This window comes from Tiliqua scincoides, chromosome 1 (assembly GCF_035046505.1).
Source record: "Tiliqua scincoides isolate rTilSci1 chromosome 1, rTilSci1.hap2, whole genome shotgun sequence".
NCBI lineage: Eukaryota > Metazoa > Chordata > Lepidosauria > Squamata > Scincidae > Tiliqua > Tiliqua scincoides.
In genome coordinates this window covers 527,616-535,462 of record NC_089821.1, presented here as the reverse complement: position 1 = coordinate 535,462, position 7,847 = coordinate 527,616, and the positions used below count along the sequence as shown (strand labels likewise).

The 7,847-nt window shown below is 44.5% G+C and overlaps 1 pseudogene; it reads left to right on the top strand.

Annotated features, from left to right (window-relative positions):
* Positions 1-4,188: 4,188 nt before the first annotated feature.
* Positions 4,189-4,308, top strand: LOC136637457 (5S ribosomal RNA; annotated as a pseudogene).
* The last annotated feature ends 3,539 nt before the right edge of the window (positions 4,309-7,847 follow it).

The window sequence follows — 7,847 nt, the reverse complement described above, 5'->3', positions numbered from 1 at the left end:
GAAATATTTTCTTTTGTCTGTCCTAACCTGCCCAACACTCAATTTTAGTGGATGTCCCTGGTTCTGGTGTTATGTGAGAGTGTAAAGAGCATCTCTGTATCCACTCTGTCCATCCCCTGCATAATTTTGTGTGTCTCAATCATGTCCCCCCTCAGGCATCTCTTTTCTAGGCTCTATTCTTTAGCATGCGGGTAGCCCTGTTCTCCTGACTAAGGGCCCAATCTTATCCAGTTTTCCAGTGCCGCTGCAGCATGCACTCCATCCTGTGTTGGGGAGGCAGTCACAGAGACCTCCTCCAGGTAAGGGAACACTTATCCCTTTACCTGCAGGCTGCATTGCAGCTGTACTGGTGCTGGAAAGTTGGATAGGATTGGGCCCTAAGGTTTGAAGGCAAATCAAGATGCCCAGGTGATCATGACTTCACCTGTGAGGCAGGACAGTGACATAGTGGAATCAGATGGTGCCTGGGGGTCCTCTCTGCTCATGACACTAACTTAGACTGACAAGTGCGAAGGATTCAGCCCACCCTTTGGGCAGAAAGGTGCAGTTGCCGGCAGCAGCCAAAATCTGGTATGAGTAAGATCAGACTAACTGCCCAATCCCGTCCTCGCAGTATGTGGCAAGGTCCCCACAGTGAGGCAGTGAGGCCTCCCCTCAGCCATCACAACTGTATTTTAATCCCGTCCCTCCTTCAATGGCTTATTCTTAAGTGTCTTTCAAAGACCAATCTGCCTTGGCAGGCCTTGTAGTGGCTTTGCTGTGACCTGCCACTTGAAATTGTATTGATCAGTCTGTCCTGGTTTGCTGTTGCTGCTGCCGCCTTGTTTGCATTTTAGAACTGTATAAATACAAATACAGTGTTTGTTAGGCACTGGGCGGCCCCAGGGGCGGGTGGGAGGGGAGCAGGAGATGGGGCTGGGACCCGGCAGTTAGGCTGGATCTCAACCCCCGTTCTCGGGGAGCTTGAAGAGACTTCAAGCCGCTCTGCTCTCCTTGAACTTGTGCCACCTCAGGAGGTGGCGCAAGTCTGAGGAGACCCATTTGGGCCAGGGTGTCCTACCCAGAAGTGACCTCTGGCTGAGCCACTTTGGGACCCTATCCTGCACTGGATACAGTGCAAGCCTCTTGGCTTGCCTGTGCCAGTGCAGGACAGGATTGCGCCCTTAGTGGATTTGCATGATGATGTCTCCATTGGATCAGGACTTTCATGTTGTGGTTTTAGTCTCACAGTTCATTTGTGCACCCCCCCCCCCCCGGAAATTAGCACCATTGCTTCATTAGTTCATGAAGAAGCCAGAAAAAATTGCTGCGAAGCAGTAGCATCCCAATGTTTTCTGCGCTGTTCTCTCCCTTTTTTAAAAATTTTTTTTAATTTTTCCAAAAACAAAAATAACAAACACACATAACACAATACATAAAAACAATATTAGACAGTGCAAGATATCATACATCACTATAACTAATAAATCATTACGTATTTCCTAATCCAGTTCCTCCTCTACATTAGCCTCTTAATATCATTTATCATTTATCTATCATATCATATATAATATATCATATATATAATACATTCATCTAAATACCCTATCTTATACTTCTACAACTTTATGTTCAACCAAGCATAAAATAATTTTCATTACTCAACCTATATCGGTTTCAGAGTTGATCCAAGTTCTCTAAAAATCTGTCCATTTCCACCACATTCATTATTTCCTCTATTAATTCATCTTTCATTGGGATTTTTGTGTCTTTCCAGTATCTAGCATATAAAATCCTCACAACAATTAGTATCATAATTCAATCTCTAACATACTAAATTCTAACAACTTTAAATATCCTAATAATTACATATATCATTTCTCTGCCTATAACATCCAAAATTAATATATCCTCATGACTAAATACATAAACATATACATAAACATCCAAAACAATATCACCTAAATTAATTCTAATTCATTAAAATTAACCTCTAAAATTCTAACATCTATTAATATCATAATTTATCAATTCCCCTGGAGGCTGGGGATAAGAATAGGCCCTCAGTTTGGCTGTAGTTGTAAGAGGTGACTAAACAGCCACCGGGTAGATGGGACTTGTTAACCTGGGAAGGCAGCTCATCTGAGAGCAAGAAAACTGATCCCAAACCTCCACTGCCTTGTGGCTACATCCAGTTATGGAAAAGGCTTCAGGAGTCAACCTCGAGGCAAAATCCGGAGCCGGAGTCCCTGAGGCAGTTAATGAACACAGTCACATTCTGGCAACTCCTGCAACACCGCTGGAACCAACCGTATTGGCCTCTGCCTTTCCATTGCCTTTCCATTGCCTTTCCATCAGCGATGTGGAGAGGGGGGATTTGCTGCATGGGTAACAGCCTGTCCTCCATACCTACTTTACCCAGGCTTCGTGCACTGGAGAGAACACTCTGTTCCAGAACCACCATTCAGAGCGCAATACCATAGTCTTCCAAGACCGAAGGATGCCAACAACAATTAATATCAAGCTATTTTTATACATATTACATATAACCTAAAAAGCTTATATAGCTTCTCATTAACATCTAATAAATTTTAATTTCTAACATACAAAATTAACACATTACTGTCTTTTTATCTATTCCCTTGTCTCCAACCTAGATATCCACTAGTCTGCCAAATCTCTTCTCTACTCTATTCTCTAGACTTTAACTTTCCATCTTTTTTTCTAACAAATTTCACATGAATTCCTCTTAACAGAACATGGTTTAATGTACTCGCTCTTCTTGCTAAATCAACATCTTGATGAGTCATCTCCTTCACTTGATCATTCCAATCTATGTCAGTTGGTTGAAGTATTTCTTCTTCCTTCACTTAATCAATCCAATCTGCATCAATCAGTCGAACTATTCCTTCTCCTTTCTGGTCTGGTGACTTTTGAGTCTTTATCTTCCAAGCTATCTCCATTAACATTGTCTCTTCCAGTTGTTTGTTTTGTCCTGTCTCCAGTGTTTTGGATTTATCTTCCATTTCTTTGCTCTTTTGTTGATCCTCTCCTGTTGGTTGCATATTAGAATCATTTATCTGTTGAATTAAGATTTCCAGGTTAATTTGGATTTCTAAATATTGATTTGCTTGTTGCTTCCCCATTTCCAGTACTTTTTCCATAATCCTTTGTTTTTTCTCATGTGGTTTGGATATAACATCTTTAAGTTGCACACTAAGATCATTTAGTTGTGTAGTTAACACATCCAAACTAGCTTGAACCTGCAGATATTGATTTGTATGTTGCTGTCCCATCGCCACTAATTTCTCTATATTGTCTTGTATTGTCTGCTTCCATTGTTTCCCTTTCATTTCCTCTTGTGTTAGTTTTCCCAAGCTGGACTCTGGGGCAGGAGAGCTCCTAACCTTTCCTCCTTTTGCTGTCATCCTTTTTCTTCCTTCTTATATCTTCTTTCTTCTTACTTCACTTGTCAAGTCCTGTTCTTGTCCTTGTAGTGTCTTTTTTAATCCACTAGATGTCCCTGATGTTCTTGTTTCTGTTGTTTATATCTTATTTCTGTTATTTGTTTCTATGTCAACCACATTCCTTTCCCGGAGATAATCAAAGCAATGTAAACAATCAACCACTTTTGCAAAACAAAAAAATAAATACAGGGCTCCAGCTGCTCTCCACAGGCACTCCACAAGCTCTCCACAGGGAAACGAAACTGAACACTCCACAACAATAATTGTATTCCAAGATGGTTAATTTGTAATCCAACAAATTTTAGATTTATAAAGTTAGAGTTATGCACTCATATTTCCATAACAAGCTCAGCAGATCTCCTCCAAAGCTTCTTCTCACATCAACAAACAAATAAGCAGAGAAAGCCTCCCCCTCCTTCCTCTTCTCCCAGGAGGGGGAAAGCCTGCCCCTCCTTCTCTCAGCTTAATCAGGCAGTCAATTAATCAATTAATGCCAGACACACACAACAGAAAAACACTCACTTGCTTCTTTCAACTTCCTCCCCTGCTTGGAGCCTTCGGCTTAATTTCAACTTGGAATCCTCACCATCACCAACATCAATGGCTGGGTTCCCTTGGAGAAAAAACAGTCCCTGGCTGGACCCTTCTTCTCCAAAACCGTACACCATCTGTAGGATCAAGGCCTCTCCTGACCACTGATCCTCAGATCTCATCAGACCCACGATTCTGGGAAGAAAAAGCTTTCCGTAGCAACTGTTACCCTGCACATGCCCAATCTTGTCTGATCTTGGAAGCTAAGCAGGGTCAGGCCTGGTTAGTACTTGGATGGGAGACCACCTGGGAATGCCGGGTGCTGTAGGCTTATACCATAGACTTTCGAGACTGAAGGTTGCCAACCAGCGTGCTTTCCAAGAGCTTTCCAGGAACTCAGAAAAACACAACCACTCAGCCACCTCAGGCTCCACCCCCCTCCTCTCACCTTTCTAAAGACCTATTTGGTAACATTTTTCCAGAGGCTCAGTGCAGCTGCAGCCTCATTCTGTCCAGTGTGGCCAAGGAAAGCGCTACTGAGGCCTTTCCTACGCTACCAGCACTTGAATTGTTTCCTTTTGTTGAACTTTTGCTGCTTAATAACACCAGACACCAGAACAACACATAACACCAGAACCAGGGGTCATCCACTAAAATTGAGTGTTGGGAGAGTTAGAAGAGACAAAAGAAAATATTTCTTTACTCAGCATGTGGTTGGTCTGTGGAACTGCTTGCCACAGGATGTGGTGATGGCGTCTGACCTGGACACCTTTAAAAGGGGATTGGAAAGGTTTCTGGAGGAAAAGTCCATTACGGGTTACAAGCCATGATGTGTATATGCAACCTCCTGATTTTAGAAATGGGCTATGTCAGAATGCCAGATGCAAGGGAGGGCACCAGGATGCAGGTCTCTTGTTATCTGGTGTGCTCCCTGGGGCATTTGATGGGCCGCTGTGAGATACAGGAAGCTGGACTAGAAGGGCCTATGGCCTGATCCAGTGGGGCTGTTCTTATGTTCTTAACTACAATTCCCAGGAAGCCTTGCAGGTCTCTTGTTATCTGGTGTGCTCCCTGGGGCATTTGGTGGATCGCTGTGAGATACAGGAAGCTGGACAAGATGGGCCTATGGCCTGATCCAGTGGGGCTGTTCTTATGTTCTTAACTACAATTCCCAGACTGCCTTGCAGGTCTCTTGTTATCTGGTGTGCTCCCTGGGGCATTTGGTGGGCCGCTGTGAGATACAGGAAGCTGGACTAGAAGGGCCTATGGCCTGATCCAGTGGGGCTGTTCTTATGTTCTTAACTACAATTCCCAGGAAGCCTTGCAGGTCTCTTGTTATCTGGTGTGCTCCCTGGGGCATTTGGTGGATCGCTGTGAGATACAGGAAGCTGGACAAGATGGGCCTATGGCCTGATCCAGTGGGGCTGTTCTTATGTTCTTAACTACAATTCCCAGACTGCCTTGCAGGTCTCTTGTTATCTGGTGTGCTCCCTGGGGCATTTGGTGGGCCGCTGTGAGATACAGGAAGCTGGACGAGATGGACCTATGGCCTGATCCAGTGGGGATCCCTGCTCACTCAGAGCCACCCCTCATCTCAGGCAACAACTTTTTTCCACTCATGGAAACCAATCTTTGGTTTCTCCCAAGCAGATCTAATTGGTGGCAACTGTAGCTTCCTAAAAAGAGGGACAGTGTGGCATTAATTCTACCCTCCCTTTCTCCAGGTTGGGGAGGTCTTTAATGAAGCATGTATTTTTGCACAGGGCATTTTACATGCAGGATAACATAAATTAAAACCTCATCAGGCTTTTATAACTAATCAGTAATTAAAATGTTAAAAGATGCTCTTTATTTTTCATTTGCATTAATTCAAAAGTGTCTCATTTAGCAAGCTATGCCCTCTTTCCAAACCACTGCTTTGCAGAAATATCACAGTAGAATGACTTCTACTGAGAGGAGAGACATTTAAATTACCTGGTGCCATCCAAAAAAGCAGTAAACCACCTGGCGTGTGACGCCAACATGGCACTGACCTCCTTTGGGAAGGGGGCTTCATCGAAACCTTCAGTATGGCATGATATATAGTGAACCATCTGTTGAAAGAGAAGTTAATTGCTCCGGAACAAAAATCACAGTTTTGCAAATTGGCTGTTGGAAAAGTAACCAGTAATTATTCACATGGAGTTGAGATCGAAGCAGTGTTGAAAGTTAATAATAATAATAATAATAATAATAATAATAATAATAATAATAATACAGGTATTTCTATACCGGCTTTCTTGGTCCTCAGATTTCTCCTTAGACTTTATTCAAGGTGGTTTACATGGGCAGGCAAATTAAATCCCCGTAGGGATTTTTACAATTTGAAAGAAGGTTTCTATCTTTCAAGAAACCACAACATTCAGATGTTTCTTTCTTGATCTGGTCGCACATTCTGGCCTCCATCCTCCCACGCTCAGAGCAGATGGAATAGCTCGGCTCAGCTTGTCAGCTGCTTCAAGGTCGCACGGTGCCGGTGGCCTCGAACTGGTGACCTTCGGATGTTATCTTCAGGCAAATGGAGGCTCAACCCTCTAGACTAGACCTCCTGCCCTTGTTCTTGTTGCCAAGTTTCATTGTGCGCAGTGTGGCAGAATCTGTAAAAGCCCAGCGAAAATGATTCATTTAACAAAGGAACACAACTTTGCGGTAAAATTGTGGAAGAAAATGAGAGGAGTGCTGTATTTGTACCTCCCTCCCAAATCTGAAACTTCATATATCCTTAAGAATGGACAAGGAAATTACAAGGCAACTTAGAGCCCAATCCTATGGGTTCGAGCCCCAGCAATATGCTCATACCACCAGCTCATACCACCAGCTCTGGGTATTACAAACATGCCGTAAAGCACTGTTTGCAGCACCCTGTGAGTAAGTGGTGCCAGTGGAGAGGCCTGTGCCACTCTTCCAGTGTCACAAAGGAAGACCTGGCCGCTGCCAGCGACTAGATCAGTGCCAGGCAGTGCAAGGGCCTGGGGAGGTTGGTGGGAAGGCATTCCAGGATGTGGGGAGAGCAGAATAGGGAGAGGAACCGGCCATGGAGGGGGTCTACTGGCAGAAGCCTCCACCAGATCCTATGCTCCTGTCAAGCTTGGAAGCCCGACGTGGTTACTGAAGTCTGCAGCAGTGATTTAGCTGGCACAGACTCAAGCAGCCTAATTGTGGGGGCAGGGTTTTACGTGGGGTAAAGTTCCCTTCCCCCGAGGAGACCTCGAGTAGCCTCCCTCTACCTCTGTATCTTGGGCTGCTCAGATGATATTTGCAAGTCAATATCTAGATAAAAGCAGCCATGCAAAACTCCTGAAAATCCTCTGGTGACTCTCCAAGTAGCTCTGATGCCACCAGATTGCGGTCTTTGGTGGCAGCAGCTGCCAGTCTTCTGAGGAGTGTCTGTCAAGCAAAAACCAGCTCAAAAGAAATGTTTCCATGTGAGGGAGGGGAGGCAGCTCTATTGTTTTGTGACATTTCATTTCATTGCAACTGCCCAGTTGTGCCCAATCAGTTATCAAAGTTGTGTTCAGTCAATTAACATTTAAGTGCCCTTTCCTGCCCAAGGTCTCACAGGACATGAGCCCAGCCTGCTTCTTAATTACATGCCTCACTGGCCACTTCTTGATGGGAATATTTGTTTTCAGCGAGCGACTGAGCGAAGTGGCTGCTTGGGGGTGAGTGGCTATGGGAAGAACCACAATGAGGGCCAGGGCCTGAAAGGCTAATCCCTTAGGGGCTTCTCCCCAGCAGTGACATGAGAAAGGGCAGGGGCACTCGGCTGTGTATCATGGAATGACCCTTCCTAGTGAGGCCTGCAGGCTAAGGGCTCTGTGGGAAACCAGT